Source organism: Delphinapterus leucas, chromosome 4 (genome assembly GCF_059928025.1).
Source record: "Delphinapterus leucas isolate spDelLeu-1000000601 "Yukka" chromosome 4, BTC_Dleu_Yukka2, whole genome shotgun sequence".
Classification (NCBI taxonomy): Eukaryota; Metazoa; Chordata; class Mammalia; order Artiodactyla; family Monodontidae; genus Delphinapterus; species Delphinapterus leucas.
The window spans coordinates 120,662,082-120,679,200 of NC_143132.1; the positions used below are offsets into that span (position 1 = coordinate 120,662,082).

A 17,119-nucleotide genomic window follows, 5' to 3' on the forward strand; every position below is an offset into this window, starting at 1 on the left:
TCAAATGTAGCAGCCATGTGGGCTCCCAGGCATTTGGGTCAATTGGCAATATATCACAATCTGTCAGAGATGATACCTTTATTAATTATGATGCCATGGATTACTAGCATCCCCTTTCCATTGGTAAAGAACTCAGCACTGTGCTCAGGTCCAAAGGCATGACCAAAGAAATACCAAAACCTCAAATTTTTAGGTCTATTTCCTGTAACCACTCCAGGCACCAACCCTATATCAACAGTTCAATCAGGAGTGAGAAACTATAGTAAATTAAACAGAGTGTTTAACACAAATAATAATTAAACTATGATAGGATAGTAACTATAAAGATATAATGAGGGGTGGCAAGAGGCAAGAGAGAGGGATTCCAAAGGGGCATGAGGAAACCTCTGGGAGCAATAGGTATGTTCATTAACTTCATTATGGTAATGGTTTCAGAGTTATATAAATATGTCAAAGCTAATAAGCATAAACTTTAAATATGTACAGTCTGGGACTTCTCTGGTGATCCAGTGGTAAAAAAATCCGCCTTCCAATGCAAGGGACACGGGTTTGAACCCTGGTCAGGGAACTAAGACCCCACATGCCATGGGGCAACTAAGCCCGCACACCACAACTACAGAGCCCACAAGCGCTGGAGCCCGCGCGCCACAACTAGAGAGAGAAAACCCGTATGCCACAACTAGAGAGAGAAAACCCGTATGCCACAACTAGAGAGAAGCCCGTGTGCCTCAACGAAGAGCCCACGTGCTGTAACTAAGACCCGATGCAGCCAAAAGTAAATAAATAAATATGTACAGTTTATTATATGCCAGTTATAAGTCAATAAAGCTGTTTTTAACTTTTTTAAGATAAATCATTATTAAACCCTGATGGGAAAAATAAGGCTGAGGGAGAGTACCCAAAAAGGATAAACTTGGAAGAAGGGTCCCCTCTCCTCAAGGCTGGAGTTTCTCATTGGAGAAGCTATGGTTGCAGCATGCTAGATAACAGAGAATTTCACTGGATTGTCCAAACCAGAGCAGGTCCAACGTTGCCAGACTAGCAGGAAACAATTCTCTGGAGTGCAGCTGTTGAGGCTGGTGAGCAGGTGTGCAGAGGTAGTCAGGACACTGCTGCAGGCACAAGGCCTAGAATGCACAGTATCCATGTCAAGAGAACTGCAGGAAACAACTCCCTGGGGTACAGGCAAGCCAAGGTTGGTGGGCAGGCACGTAGAGGTCCAGCCAGGCACTGGAGGCATGAGGCCTGAGGTACATGGTGTCCACTTCAGAAGGGCCATGGCAAGGTGGTCACCAGGTCTAGACTGGGACTGCAGGATCAGTGAAGGCCTGTTTACTCTGGGCACATGGCTGAGGCAGAGCACCACCAGATGTCCCCAATGTCCCTAGAAGGGGGAGGGAGTGCGTGGAGGAGGGGGGGGACCCTGGTCAAGGAACTGAGATCCCACAAGCCACACAGCGCAGCCAAAAAGAAAAAGAAAAAAAGAAAACTAAATATTGTTAAGATGGCAATACTACCCAAAGTAATCTACAGATTCAATACATTCCCTATCAAAATTCCAATAGCCTTTTATGCAGAAATGGTGAAGTCAATCCTCAAATTCATATGGAATTGCAAGGGGCCCTGAATAGTCAACACAATTCTAAAAAAGAAGAACAGAGCTGGAGGACTCACACTTCCCAATTTCAAAATCTTACTATAAAGCTACAGTAATCAAAACAATGTGGTATGGGCATAAGGACAGACATATAGGCCAAAGGAATAGAATTGAGAGTCCAAAAATAAACCTATACTTCTATGGCCAATTGATTTTCAATAAAGGTACCAAAATCATTCAATGAGGAAATAATATTATACTTTCTTCAACAAGCGGTAATGGAACAACGTATACCACATGCAGAACAATGAAGTTGTACCCCTAAACTCACACTATATGCAAAAATTAACTCAAAATAGTTCAATGACCTAAATATAAGAGCTAAAATGATAAAACTCTTAGAAGAAAACATAAGAATAAATCCCCATGACCTTGGATTCCACAATGGATTCTTAGACATGATACCAAAAGCATGAGCAACGAAAATAAATAAATAAATTGAGCTTCTTCAAAATTTAAAACTTTTATGCATCAATGGATATTATTAAGAAAGTGAAAAAACAACCCACAAAATGGAAGAAAGTATCTGCAAATCATACGTCTGATAAGGGTCTAGTATCCAGAATACATAAAAACACAACTCAATAATAAAAAGACAAACAACCCAACTTAGACATGGGCAAAAAGTCTGAATAGACATTTCTACAAAGAAGATAAACAAATGGCCAAACCACCACACAAAAAGATGTTCAGCATCATCAGTTATTAGGGAAATGCAAATCAAAACCACAGTGAGCTATTCTCTCATCGTGACACAAGGATAGCAACAGCATTAATTTTTTTTTTTTTTTACTGGAAAAGAACAAGTGTTGGTGACAATGAAGAGAAATTGGAACCCTAGTACATTGCCGGTAGGAATGTAAAATGGTTCAGCCACTGTGGAAAACAGTTTGGTAAGTCCTCAAAAAGCTAAACATAGGATTACCATATGATCCAGCAATTCCACTCCTTATATATACCCAAAAGAAATGAAAACTGGGACTCAGAAAAACCCTTGTAAATGAATGTTCAGGGCAACAATATTCACAATAGCCAAAGAATGGAACGAACCCAAATGTCCTTCAACAGATGAATGGATAAAGTCTGGTGTATGCATACAATAAAATTATTTAGCTGTATAAAGGGAGAAGTATTCATACATACAATAATGTAGCTTGCAACAACATTGCAGAACCTCGAAAACATTATGCTAAGTGAAAGAAGCCAGATGCTAAAGTTCACATATTGTATGACTCCATTTATATGAGATTTCCAGAATAAGTGAGATATCCAGTAAACCCATAGAAACAGAAAGCAAATTAGTGCTGCCAGGGGCTGGGGGCAGCAGAGAATGGTGAATAGGTATGGGGTTTTAGTTTTGAGTGATAAAAATGTTTTGGAACTAGACAGAAGTGGTGGTTGCACAGCACTGTGATTTACTAAATGCCACCCAATTATTCACTTTAAAATTGTTAATTTTATGCTGTATGAGTTTCACCTAAAAAAATTTTAAGCAGTTAATATTTATAATACATGTTATGTAAATGTATAAATTACAAGCACAGTTCTTCCTTTTTGAAGGTCAAACATGTAAATTACAAGCACATTAATTAGGCAAATAAACTACTCTTCATATTTAATGAGTTGTTTTACATCTAAGCAAAGGAGAAATTCAACTCCTACTCTCTTATGACTTGATTTAGAAATATTCACCTATCATCAGGTGGGATTATTTCCCCTCATTGCCTCTAAAAGTTTAACTGGATATCTTGATCATTAGAAAATGAGCCTGGGGCTTCCCTGGTGGCGCAGTGGTTGAGAGTCCGCCTGCCGATGCAGGGGACACGGGTTCGTGCCCCGGTCCGGGAAGATCCTACATGCCGTGGAGCGGCTGGGCCCGTAAGCCATGGCCGCTGAGCCTGCGCGTCCCGAGCCTGTGCTCCGCAGCGGGAGAGGCCACAGCAGTGAGAGCCCCACGTGCCACAAAAAAAAACAAAAAGAAAATGAGCCTGAACTAGAGTCATATTCAATCAATTAAACTTCGACAAATTTCTAGCCCCTCAGAAATAATTCTAAATCATAATTCTTGTATCTGACTGGAAGCTCTCTCATTTCAATAAGCAGAATACCCTAAATTTTCAGTTGTCTTCTCAATTTACATTAATGTGGCTGTGAACATATAAATGTTTTAATGTTCAAATATTTCATGGTTACTGATACCCTAAAACCACAAAATTAACACTGTTCCTCAGACTTTGTATTTCAGAGTTAAAAGACAGATTTCCTCAAGCAGGACTACACAGTTGAAATAATTGGAAATAACATAAATATCTTCCTCATGGATCGTTCTCTTAAAAGGAATGTAAAGGTAGATATAAAAATGCCTGATCAGGACTTCCCTGGTGGTGCAGTGGTTAAGAGTCCGCCTGCCAATGGCGAGAACACAGGTTTGATCCCCGGTCCGGGAAGATCCCACATCTTCCTGTGCAGAGCAACTAAGCCCGTGCACCACCAACTACTGAGCCCGCACACCTAGAGCCTGAGGTCCGCAACAAAAGAAGCCACTGCAATCAGAAGCCCGTGCACCACAAAGAAGAATAGCCCCCGCTCGCCACAACTACAGGAAGCCCACGCGCAGCAACGAAGACCCAACGCAGCCAAAAATAAATAAATAAAAAAGTTTTTAAAAGCCTGATCATGTTACTCCCTGCATAAAATTCCTTAACAGATTATACAACTTTCAGAATAAAGTTCAAAACTAAATTGTGACTTAGCACAGAAAGTTCATAAACTGTCTCTGCCTATGTCTCCAGCTTTGTCCCTTGCCATTCCTCCTTAGCCTTTCTTCTCTAACCACTTGAACTTTCTTTTCTGTCAGCCTCTCATTATGTGCCTTCTCTGTGCCACCGCGGTGTAACAAAACATTTAACTTGTTCATCACTCCTTGAAGTTAGGGGCCATACAGTTTCAGATTTGGTATACTCAGCACCTAGCACAATAATCAAAGGCTGTTGTAAAATTAAAGTATGAAAGTATGGACAACTGGTAAGATCCATTACTGGGGTCTAAAATACTGTGGCTTATTTTTCCTTCATAATGGCAAAAGGGGAAACTACATATGAGGTTATATTTTGCTTTATTTTTTAAAATTACAATGTAGTCTTACTAGTAAATAACATCAAATAGATAACATTAATTTTGTAGACATTTTTTAAACATCTAGTTTGTTAACTAAAAGCATAAATTTAGTCTGATTATTATTCAATGGAAGCTCATGATCAGCTCTGTTTTGTCTACATTAGTAAAGTGAAACTGCAATAGACATTTTGTCTTAAAAGACTATTTTAACAGGAAAATTCCTCATTTTACAAATGAGGAAATGAACTGAGAGGTCGAGTTATTCATGCAAAGTCACACAGCTAATTATTGGGCAAGTTGGGGAACACCCAGATACCCAGATTCCCTTAATGGTGATGCTTTCAGCTACAATATAACCTTATTTCCACTTCAACCTCATAGGCAAGCCATGCATTGCAATTCATAGCACACTTCTCTTTCTTCCTACCCTCAATCTAGTGAGGACATGAGCCCTTAATACTTGTTACACTTAACTGATTTCTTTATCTTTAAGATCTGGCCCTTGCCTTAACACAACTTTCTTCTCTCCATTATAAATATTTAATGAGTACCTACATTTGCTGAATATTAAATACATCTAAGTCATTTCATTGGGAAAAGGGTAAATAGGGAGACATACATGAGTCAGCATGACATAGTCCCTTCCTTTAAAGTGCTCTACAAAATTAGTTACAATCTGGTATAGTACTCTTATTGTTATCTGTTTAGAATTGTGATTTTATAAATACATAATATAAGAAAAATCTAATTACTTTCCACTATTAAAATAAACCTTGGGCTTCCCTGGTGGCGCAGTGGTTAAGAATCCGCCTGCCAATGCAGGGGACACAGGTTCGAGCCCTGGTCCGGGAAGATCCCATATGTCGTGGAGCTACTAAGCCCGTGTGCTACAACTACTGAGCCTATGCTCTAGAACCCGTGAGCCACAACCACTCAGCCCACATGCCACAACTACTGAAGCCCGCGCGCCTAGAGCCTGTGCTCCGCAACAAGAGAAGCCACTGCAATGAGAAGCTCGCGCACCACAACGAAGAGGAGCCCCCACTCGCTGCAACTAGAGAAAGACTGCACGCAGCAACGAAGACCCAACACAGCCAAAAATAAATAAATAAGTAAATTTATTAAAAAATAAAATAAAATAAACCTTATTTCTCTCACTAGAAAATAAGCTCCATGAGGGCAAGGATTTTGCTTTTTGTTGTTCACTAATGTAGTCTGCCTGCCTAGAACAGTGCCTGACATAGAAAATACTTAATAAATATTTGTTGAGTGAAGAATGCTATGGAAAAACGTGTAAGTAGTAGAATCTAAGTAACATTTCCAACAATGGTGTGACAGATGACAGAATATGTAAACCTTCCTTGTCCTAATGCTTGTGCCTAATATCCAATTTTTTATTTGATTGGTCATCATCATCATTTTACAGAATGAGGAAACAAGCCAGAGAATGGGTGGCACAAGGATTCAGTCATAGAATCTCTATTCTTCCTACCACACCTTCTCCTCTCATCCTTTGAGGTTCTTCTCCCACAGTCTCAGCTATAAGTAAAATACAATCTATCTAGGTCACCTCTTCACTGCTGCCCCATAACAAGCACACAGACTCTCTGGTTTTAAAAGTTATCCTATTAATCAATTCAGGGTAACAAAGGGGATGACACAAATAAAAACTCTGGAGACGTTCCAACAATTCAACATTCAACATGTGTGTTTAAATGTCTGACACTGTATAAAAATCACAGCGTCTTTCCAAGTTCTTAATGTGAGAATCCCTAGGCTCCAATTTACTGGCTCTCTTTTGAAATAATAAATGGGAGGTTTGCTAGGTTTCCAAAATTTTCCCTCCCCACAACCTTATTCCTGTCCTCCCAGGAATATGTTACAGGGAAAAATAGTGGATACAACCCTATCACAAGTAAGAAATCTGCATTTCTGAGGACCTTCTGGAGTCACATCCTTCCTGTGAAACTTTGACCCACAGGGGGATGATTGCTTTAGACCATTTCCTCACCATGTGAGTAATTGGTCTCTTACCTTTTTATGGAATACAAAGAGCTCCCACCTTCCATCTTACATTTCCAAACATCTGAACAAACCCTCTGCTCCAAAACCAAAGACTGTATCATAAATCCTTCTCCTAAATCCCCTTCCACCAACATCTGTTCTTCATCATAATATCCTCCCCAAAATAAGGCCCATACTTATGTCATTTCACAATGTCAATGTTAACATTTCTCAATTCTATACCCTTTACAACAATCCCACCATCATTACTTCCTGCCTCAACCAGCCTCAACTGTAATTAAACTCCACGACATTCCCACCTCCAGGCTTCCACTCCTTCACTGGACTTAGTTCCAGATTAATATTTATAAGGAGGGGTTCTTCTCAAGTAAGAATCAGGTACAAAATTCTTAACCTGGTTCCTCTAAGTATTCCCGTAATCTGTATCCATCTACCTTTACCAGCCTGTTCCTTAAACATACTACCTTGGCAAACATCCTCTGCTTTCCTATTTCTATACCTTTGCTTCAGCAGTGTCCTGAGGTTAAAATCTTCTCCCATCCTCCTCTAGTTGCTAACAAATTTTCCAAATGGCCACATCCTCAGTATGAAAGGAAAAAGGCTGAGGCATATGATTTATTGAACGCATATTCTGTCTAGGGCCTTACAAATTATCCTTATCCCCACAAAAATATAATGGCTTAATACTATATTTTTGAGGAAGGAGTTGAGGAACCCAAGGGCCAAAGGAGCTCACCCCAGGTCACCCACATCAGCAAGTAAAGAAACCAAAATAACCCCACAGTATTCTGTATTTTTAAATAAAACATGATACAAGACAGGCTTTATAGTCAAGATGCCTAGGTTCAAATTCCAGTTGCTCCACTAACCACGTGTGTGAACTCAAAAAGTTATGTATTTTCGATGCCTTCATTTCCCCATCTATAAAAAGAGGATTACAAGGCAATATTAAGTGCTTAGAACTGTTTGGCCTATAGTAAACAATCAATGTTAGTTATTACGTCTGTTATTGTTATCTATGTACTATGATATGTAAACTGACAATGCCAATTATATGTTCTCATTGTTCCTAAATTAACTTTTCTGTAAAAGGATTATAAAAACTTGTATTTTTTTATATATGCTTAGTAAATATTTGCAGAATACATGAATTTTTAAACAATGATTACCCACGATGCTCTAATTAAAAGAAATGTCTATTAATTCTGTTTCTTCTTTTGAGAAAACTAACAATGCTTACTTTCTTCCCTTTTTTATGTCATGTGAAACTACTATGTGCAATACCATATGGCAGTAATATGTCAAACAGTACAAAATACTATTTCCATCTGAACTCATTTTGACTTCTGCTAAACATTCCCAGATTTTAAAATGTCCAAAATCATACTTTTTACTTAAACACCAACCGTTTTCAGGTCATACCAACATGAAGTAAGCATACCACGATATTTGACCAAGCCATTTCATTTCATACATCTTTATGGCAAAAACTATATAACATAAAATGCCTTCCTATCCAATTTAGTTCGAAGAGATAAACTTATCATTCCCTTAGTCCTGCCCTTACTTTGCTAAAATTAGTGTCTGAAAAACTTCTGATAGGGCTTCCCTGGTGGTGCAGTGGTTAAGAATCCGCCTGCCAATGCAGGGGACACGGGTTCGATCCCTGGTCCGGAAAGATCCCACATGCCGTGGGGCAACTAAGCCCACACACCGCAACTACTGACCCTGCGCTCTAGAGCCCGCAAGCCACAACTACTGAGCCCGCACGCCTAGAGCCCGTGCTCCACAACAAGAGAAGCCACCGCAATGAGAAGCCCAAGTACCACAACGAAAGATAGCCCCCGCTCGCTGCAACTAGAGAAAGCCCGCGCGCAGCAACGAAGACCCAAAGCAGCCAAAAATAAATAAATAAAATAAAATCAAAAAAACCTATCATTTAATACCTTGTTCACCCTTGGCAAAATCTTGATTAAAAAGCAGGCAAGATGGCAATCAAATATTTAAAAAGAAAAAAAAAAACTTCTGATAAATCTATGTTATTCTGGGATGCAGAAAAATATCAAAGGAAGGGTGCTGAATGCTAATAACAGTTTAGGCCCCTGCAAAATGCGTGAGAGAAATGAGCTTTAAACAAGGATAGATGAGAACTTACTCCAAATCCTTCAATATTAAACCTTGCAAATTAACATTTTTGTCCACATGATTTACTATTACACATGGAGACATGAAGCTGCTGGCTTCAAATAAAGGAAGAGATAAAAAATATATTATTAAACCAGTTGTCATTCCTGACACAGAGAGAAATAACTGGGCTTCTAGCCAAACATTTCCAAAAATCAACAAAAACAACTACTTTGAGGCTTAACTATGTAAACAGACATTTTATTTCAATTAATTCTTACACTCCTTCCCTTATTTACAGATAATATCACAGAATTAGTAAGTAGCACAGCTGAAGGGTGAACCCGGCCTGACTCCCAAATTCAGGATACAGTGTTTTGCCATAATCCACAATGATATGGTATACATTTACATCTTCCTCTTCACACTCATATATTCTTTTTAAAAACCTGAAACAAAAGCTTCATGAAATAATATTTACTCTTACTCCATAGGATATTCTCTGATATTTTTTTCTTTCTTTCTAATGTGAATGCCAATGCACTAAATTGATTCCCAAATCCCCATGGGCCCTGCACGACACTTCTTACCTCCTGTTTAAAGTTCTTTTAAACTGCTACCACAGTCCAGTTTTGCTACTCTGAAGTGGAGCTAATCTCCTCGACCCATTAAAATTTGTCCTTAAATAGATTAAATCCTTGAAAGCCCTTCCTTAAACCTTGAATTGATGTTTCTCTAACTAGAACTCTTCGGCGGCACACCCATCTTAGCTATTTATATTGTATCGAAAACTGCAGATGTTCTCCTTGGAGAACAACAGATCATTGTTGAAAGGAATGCATTAGTTTTCACTGTTCCTGCTGCATCACTGACAAGAGTTGACAAGTGTGGGGCAGCAACACTGGACCTGAGCAGCTGCCCACGGTGCTGAAACTGAAGATGAAACGATAGTTTTGGAGATATACTATTGCCAGATTAGGACAAAGTGGAGGAATTTACCAAAACGCTGGCAGAGAACACTCAGTGGCTGCCACCAAATACGCGTGAGTGCTTCTGGGATCGCTTGGCTTCGGTGTCGATCCACTCCCTCTCTGGGACAGAGTTCTCTTATCAGTGCGGGTCAACTCAATAAGGGAGAGCTTCCAGCTTTAAGAGGGCAGGGACGCGGTATCTGTCCCTAAGAGAGTCACGTCCCACCTTCTATCCAGCTTCCGGGGTGGGGGTGGGGGGAGGTTAGAAAGAAAGGAGGCGCCTGCCCTCTTTTTTCCAAAAACTAAAGAGTTCCCTCAACTAAAGTCGAGCGACTTCGCCCGGGGACGCTGCGGCAAGTGCTGGACCAAGAGAAGCCCTCCGAACGTCTTCCCAGGTTCCAGCCACCTCAAGAGGGGAATGTAAGAAACAAAACGAATAACCCAACAACTTCAGATATACACAAACTCATGGGGTGGGAATGCAAGGGGAACTCGGCCCTCCGAGAGCAGGGCTTTTTATTTTACCTTTTGCAAAAAAAAAAAAAACACCTAGTTTCTTCCGCGCCCAGCCTGGGGAGGAGCAGCCAAGGGCTCAGCGGCGGAGCCGCCTCGGAGCTCCAGGGCCGGAGAGGGGGTGTGTTCTCTCGGCCAGGCCCCACGGGGAACAACCCGCCGCCCGGCCGCCGCGACGCGGGGGAGGCTCTTACCTGGAAGCCTGACCCCGCAACACAAATACGCTCGCCAGCCGCGTCGCTGCGGGAGAAGTCCCTACCGCGACTTCATGATTGAATCTTCTCACCGACCCCCACTGCCTGGAGTCGGAGCACAAACGACAACACCGAGGCGAGGCGGAAGTCCCGCCCCGCGCGCCTCATTGGTCCGCACCCGAAGGTAGATGAAAACCATTGGGCCACAGAGCTGCTCGCTAAGGCTCCTTCCCAGTCTCACGCCGAGTCTAGCTGCTTGCTCAGGTCCAGCTCGGAAAGATGTCCAGTCCGCGGAGTCGCGTTCTTGGCCTCGTGACCGGTCCTTTCTGGAAGGGCAGGGCAGGGCAGGGTGGGGCGGGCTTCTGGAGCGAGGCTGAAGGATCTGCTTTTGGCGGGGAAAGGGGTATGATGGCTGAGGGGATTGGCTGTGGAATACTGCCGCCTGCCGTGCGCCCCACAGGAGTGGAGGCCGTGGGGTCAGAAGGGGATCGGACCGAGAGGCCAGAGCTAGCTGGCCTAGCCCGTTCTGGCTGTTGGGCCGAAGCATCCCGAGGCCCAGCTGGCGGGCTACCCCTCGGCGGGCCTGGCTTTGGCGTCGTCTCGCCGCTTTCCTGCACCGCACTCACCCGACCCGCAGAAGAGGTGAGGACGAGGCCTCATCCCTTCCGCACCGTGTCCAGGCGGAGATCGAGATGGATGGGGCCAAGGCCAACGCCTTAAAGTCCGAGTCGCGTTGTTAGAGGTGCGAGCAGCCCGAGCGCTGAACACTAGTTCCCCGACGCCTGAGTGGGACCCGTGCTGACGTCAGCACTCTGGGCCTGACACGCGCGCGCCATCCCCTAGACGCAGCAAAAGTCAAACAGTGTGATTAAACCCTAGGTCAGCCTTTTAAAACCCTTGCATCCTTTAATGAACCAAAAAATCTCGTTCCCTACCGCCTTTCTGGTAAGACCTCCGCACCCCAGGTATTCCAACTTCAAACCAAGCTACTTTTAAACTTAAATTACCCGGAGTGGAACATCCATACTGATGAACCAGTTACCAACTAAAAATTTTAAAGAGGTAATGTGGCTTACTGCAAAGATTACAAAGAGTTATGAACTAGAATGTCAGGAAACCTAGATTCTGGCCCTGCTTCTGCTTCAAAATAAGGCGTCTTTAAGAGCCCATTACAGGCTTCACATCCTTCAACCTCATCTTTTAGACAAAGGAGCGACAGGAAGCTATCACTTAGAACACCTGTAGAATACGCTTGGCTGTAACTTGTAACCTTGACTGATCTGGGGAGACCTGAGGAATAGGAAGAAGACTCCCTATTGTGTATCTTTTTGTGCCTTTAGAATTTTAAACCTTTTGAATATTACCTACTCAAAATTTAAATACAAAAAAACTTTAAATCAAATTACACTAAAATAAGTAAAGGCTATCAAAGGTACCTTCCTATTCTGTGTATCCTTTGACTATATATTCTATATATCCTTAGACTTTCATTAGTTGTAAAGATAGTCAATACTTAATACAGTCCTGCCTTTAAGAAAGTCATAAGTAAAAGTCAGAATTGGGAATATTACTATGAAGGCTAGTGTAAGCATAGAGTATCTCTATAAGCATTTCTTCATTAAATTATCTGAAATTGGCTTTATATTAAATCAGAGATTTCTTGCATGACATTGAAAAAAGTAAAAAATAACGTCCACATTTTACAGGTTTAAAAAAAAAAGTTTTGTTCATTCCTTAAATAAAGACATGTTGAGTACAGAACATTTTAATCTGACTTTATTCTGCTCTTCAGATCACAATAAGTATAGTTCTTTCAGTTACAAACAAGGTAATGTGTTATTTGTACTGCATTTAGGCAGAAGAATTGTGCTACACCCTGCAGAAGCATTTATTCTCCCCACTGTGATGAATGAAGTCAAACCAAAAGAAAACATATTGGGAAAATGTACTAATTTTTTTTAAGTAGGTTAGACAGTAAGGTTGATAGACATCTTAATTATGGTTTTCAAGAGCAGGAAGGGTTAATATGGCACATGATACTAATAGCCACTAATTATCTCCTTGGAAAGACAAAAGAAAATTAGGACTTTGTGTCTGACAGTTTTTTATTTTTTATATCCTCCTAAAAGTACAAATAGCATATAAAATTGTAGGATTTCCTACCTCCAATATATTGTAAGACAGCAACAACAACTAAAAAGACAAGACACCCAATTACCTAATTGTCTAAAATGGTTTAGAAGTAGTTTTCCCTGAATAATGAAAAGAATGCAGGCAGTTTCTTTAATCACTGAGATCAACTAGAGACATTAAAATTACTCTAGGCATTATTATATTTATAACCAGAAAAAAGTAATTTTAGACAGATAAAACGATACTTTCATTTTGAAAAGAAAAAAATAAAATTATTACTGTGAAAAAGAAGAAATAGAATCCATAAAGAATCCATAGGAATCCATATATGTATGGAATACACACATTTGAAAAAGTACTAAACAGAACTTCTAAAAATTGTCTCAGGGAATTTTTGGCCGAAGATTAGAAAGTCTCCCATTTCTTTACCAAATTCTAAGCTAATGAATAAATTCATCTTGTAAGAAAATAAGTGAAAAGTTCAGAACACACAAAAAAAGATATCAAAAGGATTTTTCAACAAAGTTTAAGGAATTGAGAAAGGTCAGACCAAAAAAACAAACAAAAGAAGTTCTGTTTAAGTCTAAATGCCTTAAAAAATGACCTGGTCACTGTTTCCCTTGAGATGAGTTGCTTCCCGGTCTTATATATAAAATGACTGACATACAATTTCAACTTTTCCTTTCTTATTTGGTTCACTGAGAAGCAGTCTCACTCTATTTGCTGACAAAGTTATTACAAAATAAGCATGCAAAAATTCAGATGACATAATGTAATATAAAGATGTAGGAACTCAGGAATGTGGATCAAGACAGTCATTTTGGGAAACAATTTGGCATTATCTGAAAAGGCTGGAAAATAACATTTTCTATGACATACCGATTCCCATCCAGGAATATACCCTAAAGAAACAAAAAATAAATTCATAACTAGGTACATTGTAGTGAAATTTAAAGAAGATCAAAGAAAAACAGAAGTTCTTAAATAAACAAAGAAAAATAAAATACAAAGGAATGGCAGCTGACTTCTCAATAGCCACAAAAGAAACTAGGAGTCAATGAAATATCTTCAAATACTAGAATAAAATAATTGCAATTGTCAACCTAGAATTTGTGCCAAGTTAAGCTACCATTTAAAAGTGAAGGCAAATGAAGACATTTTCAGAGGAAAAACAGCATTTATTCCTGAGACACTTTTATTGAAAGAACTTCTAAAGGATGTCTTCAACAAGTTGAAAATTGAACCCAGGAATAAGGGGTGAGATGCAAGAAAGTATGGAGAGCAAAGAAGTTGAATATAATTTTCAAACAAGTAGATGTAAAAAGGGGAATGAAGAAAACATAATTATTCAATAGAAAACAGGGGAGTAGGGATGGGAAAGGAGCAAATTAAAGGTGTTGTAAATGGCAAATACAAAATGAGATAGAGGAAATCATGAATAATCTCTAAAAGAGGTAAATGGGGTAAACTTGCCAATTAAAAGATTGTCCGTTGTATTCTTTTTAACAAGACATAATACAAAAACTTAAAGGACACCAAAAAGTGATAGTAAAATGAGGGGGAAAGATATGCAAAGGGAGTAACAAGCAAAAGAAAGCTAGTGTAGCTTATCCAGGGGGGGGAAAAAACAGACCTGAAGTCAAAAGCATTGTTATTCAGGATAAATAGAACTATAAAAGAATGATAAGTGGAAAAATTTGCAAAGAAGTTATAACCATCTTGAACCAGTATGCATCTAGAAACATAGCCTCAAAATATTTAAAGCAAGAATTGACTAGCTTACAAAGAAAAGTTGGCAAATCACAATCAAAGTAGAATTTTATACACCATTTTAAGTACCCAATAAATCCAGCAGACAAAACATTAGTAAGAATATAGAATATTTAGACAACACACAGAACATGTAGAGAACCCTGTAAATATTCTTTTCAAGCACATATGGACTCTTTCCCAAAATAGCACCATATTATGCTATAATGCAAATCTCAACAAATGTAAAAGGATACATGGCATACAGCCCATGTTATACGACCAAAATATAATATTAGGTATCAACTATTGATAGAGTATTTTTTTAAATTCTAAGAAAATACTATGAACAACTTTAAATAATAAATATGAAAAAATGCCCCCCCCCAAAATACCAAATAAACAATTTCCTAGGAAAAAAGTTTTAATTTACCTAAACACCCGAGAAGATATAAGAAACCTAAGCAGGCTAGGGAAATTGAAGTAGCACTCAAAAAAAAAAACAGAAAAAAAAAACAAAAACTACAGGACTTCCCTGGTGGCGCAGTGGTTAAGAATCTGCCTGCCAATGCAGGGGACACGGGTTCGAGCCCTGGTCTGGGAAGATCCCACATGCCGCGGAGCAACTAAGCTCGTGTGCCACAACTACTGAGCCTGTGCTCTAGAGCCCATGATTCACAACTACTAAATCTTGCGCGCCTAGAGCCCGTGCTCCACAGCAAGAGAAGCCACCGCAACGAGAAGCCCGCGTACCACAACGAAGAGTAGCCCCCGCTCGCCGCAACTAAGAAAGCCCGCACGCAGCAACAAAGACCCAACGCAGCCCTAAATAAATAAATAAATTTATTTTTTTAAAAAAATCTACAACCCTTCCCTCAAAAAATCAACTCCAGAACGTTTTAAAGGTAAGTTCACCATACCTTCAAGGAAGAGATAATAAAAGTTTCACAAACCATTTCATAGAATAAAAAGTGAAAACTATTCAACTAATTCCATGAGGGCAGTATACTGTTGATACTAAAACTGAACAAAGACAATACAGGTAAGAAAAATCATAGGCCAATCTCACTTTGAATGAATATGCAAAAATCCCAAATAAAACATTGGTAAACTAAAACTAGCAAAGCTTTAAAAAACTATGACCAAACAATGTTGAATTTAAGATAACATTATAAAATCTATTAATATGATTCACCATATTAATATATTTAAACTAAAAGCTTATCTTAATATATGCAGAAAAATCATTTGAGAATTAAAGGAGGGACCTATATTATACATATTGTCAAAGAAACCTTTCTGAAAAGCTGACATAAGTTGAGACTTAAAGAAGAAGGCTTCCCAGGTTGTGAGCCACAGGAACCAACTCTAGTCAATTTAGGTTAAAAAAGGCAATTTACTTGAAGAATATGATGATACTCCCAGCATTAAAAGGATGCCAGTAGTACAGTCTTGTAAAGATCAATAATCGGTGACTCTTATGGTCCCACAGAATCAGTATTCTCATCCTGGCAGTACTACTCTGGCCATTTTCATCACTCTGCTCACAGTTCAAATTCCAGGGAGGGAGTCTTCCACTGGCTTATCTTCTGACACATGTTCATCCCTTGATGCCTTAATTAACTGTTTCATCAGATCACACACCAAGGGAGAGAAGTAAGGAAATCAGGATGATGTCATCAAAAGAAGATAGAATAAATGCTAGTAAGGGCACCCAGAATGAATTGAAAAGCATGTTCAAAGGCCCTGAGACCGTAACAAGCCTAGCATAATTGAGGATAAGGAAACCAGTGGGGCTGGAATGTAGTGAGGTAAGGGAAGGGTGGTAAGAGATGAGGTTTAATTGGGCATTACTATTCAAGGTGTGGTCCTTGACTAGCCAGACCAGCCTCATCTGGGAGCTTGTTAGAAATCTCTATTCTCAGCCCAGGCAGAGAATCAGATTTTCTGGGAGTCAGGCCTAGGAGTCTGCATTTTAACTCCAAGTGATTCTTAAAAATGCATAAGTTTGAGAATCACAGATGTAGAGGTTTGTAGAGCATAGTAAAGCTTCCAGTTCTTTTGCTGTTGTTTTGCTTGTTTGTTTGTTTGTGGCCACACCGCATGGCTTGTGGGATCCTAGTTCCCCAACCAGGGATTGAACCCAGGCCCACGGCAGTGAAAGCGCCGAGTCCTAACCACTGGACCACCAGAGAATTCCCGAAAGGTTCTAGTTCTATCCTAAGGGCAATTAGGAATTTCAAGCCGGGAATGACATTATCTAATTTGCACTTTAAGAGAACCATCCTGCAATTATGTAGGAAACAGACTGAAGAAAGACATGAGTGAAAACAAGAAAGCCAGCCAGGAGATTGTTGCAATAATCCAAGAAGAAAAGAATGGCCAGGACCAAAGCCATGGCAGTAGGGATGGAAAGAAATGGTCAGAATGAAGACATATTTTGGAGTTCAAATAATAAGGATTTGATGATGGATGTGAAGGATGAGGGAAAAAGAAAGAACGAAGACTGCCAGATTTCTGGTTTGAGCAGCTGGGTGACTGGTGGTATCATTTGTGATGCAGAGAAAACTGGGTGATGAAGAAAGAGAAAAACTTGGAGAGGAAAAAGCACAAGTTCATTTTTGTATATTTTATAA

At 39.8% G+C, this 17,119-nt stretch overlaps 1 protein-coding gene across 4 annotated transcripts in view; it reads right to left on the bottom strand.

Moving 5' to 3' along the window:
- Positions 1 to 17,119, bottom strand: part of RNF13 (ring finger protein 13) — a 166,934-nt gene that overhangs the window by 128,153 nt on the left and 21,662 nt on the right. The window contains exon 1 of one of the 4 annotated variants that reach the window (XM_089911021.1): positions 10,602 to 10,758. The exons of 1 other annotated variant lie outside the window; for it this stretch is intronic. The gene's annotated coding sequence lies outside the window, so the exon portion shown is untranslated. Of the gene's footprint in view, positions 1 to 10,601; positions 10,759 to 17,119 lie in introns of those variants that run through there. 2 more of the 4 variants (XM_089911019.1, XM_022582736.2) reach the window with 2 other exon arrangements.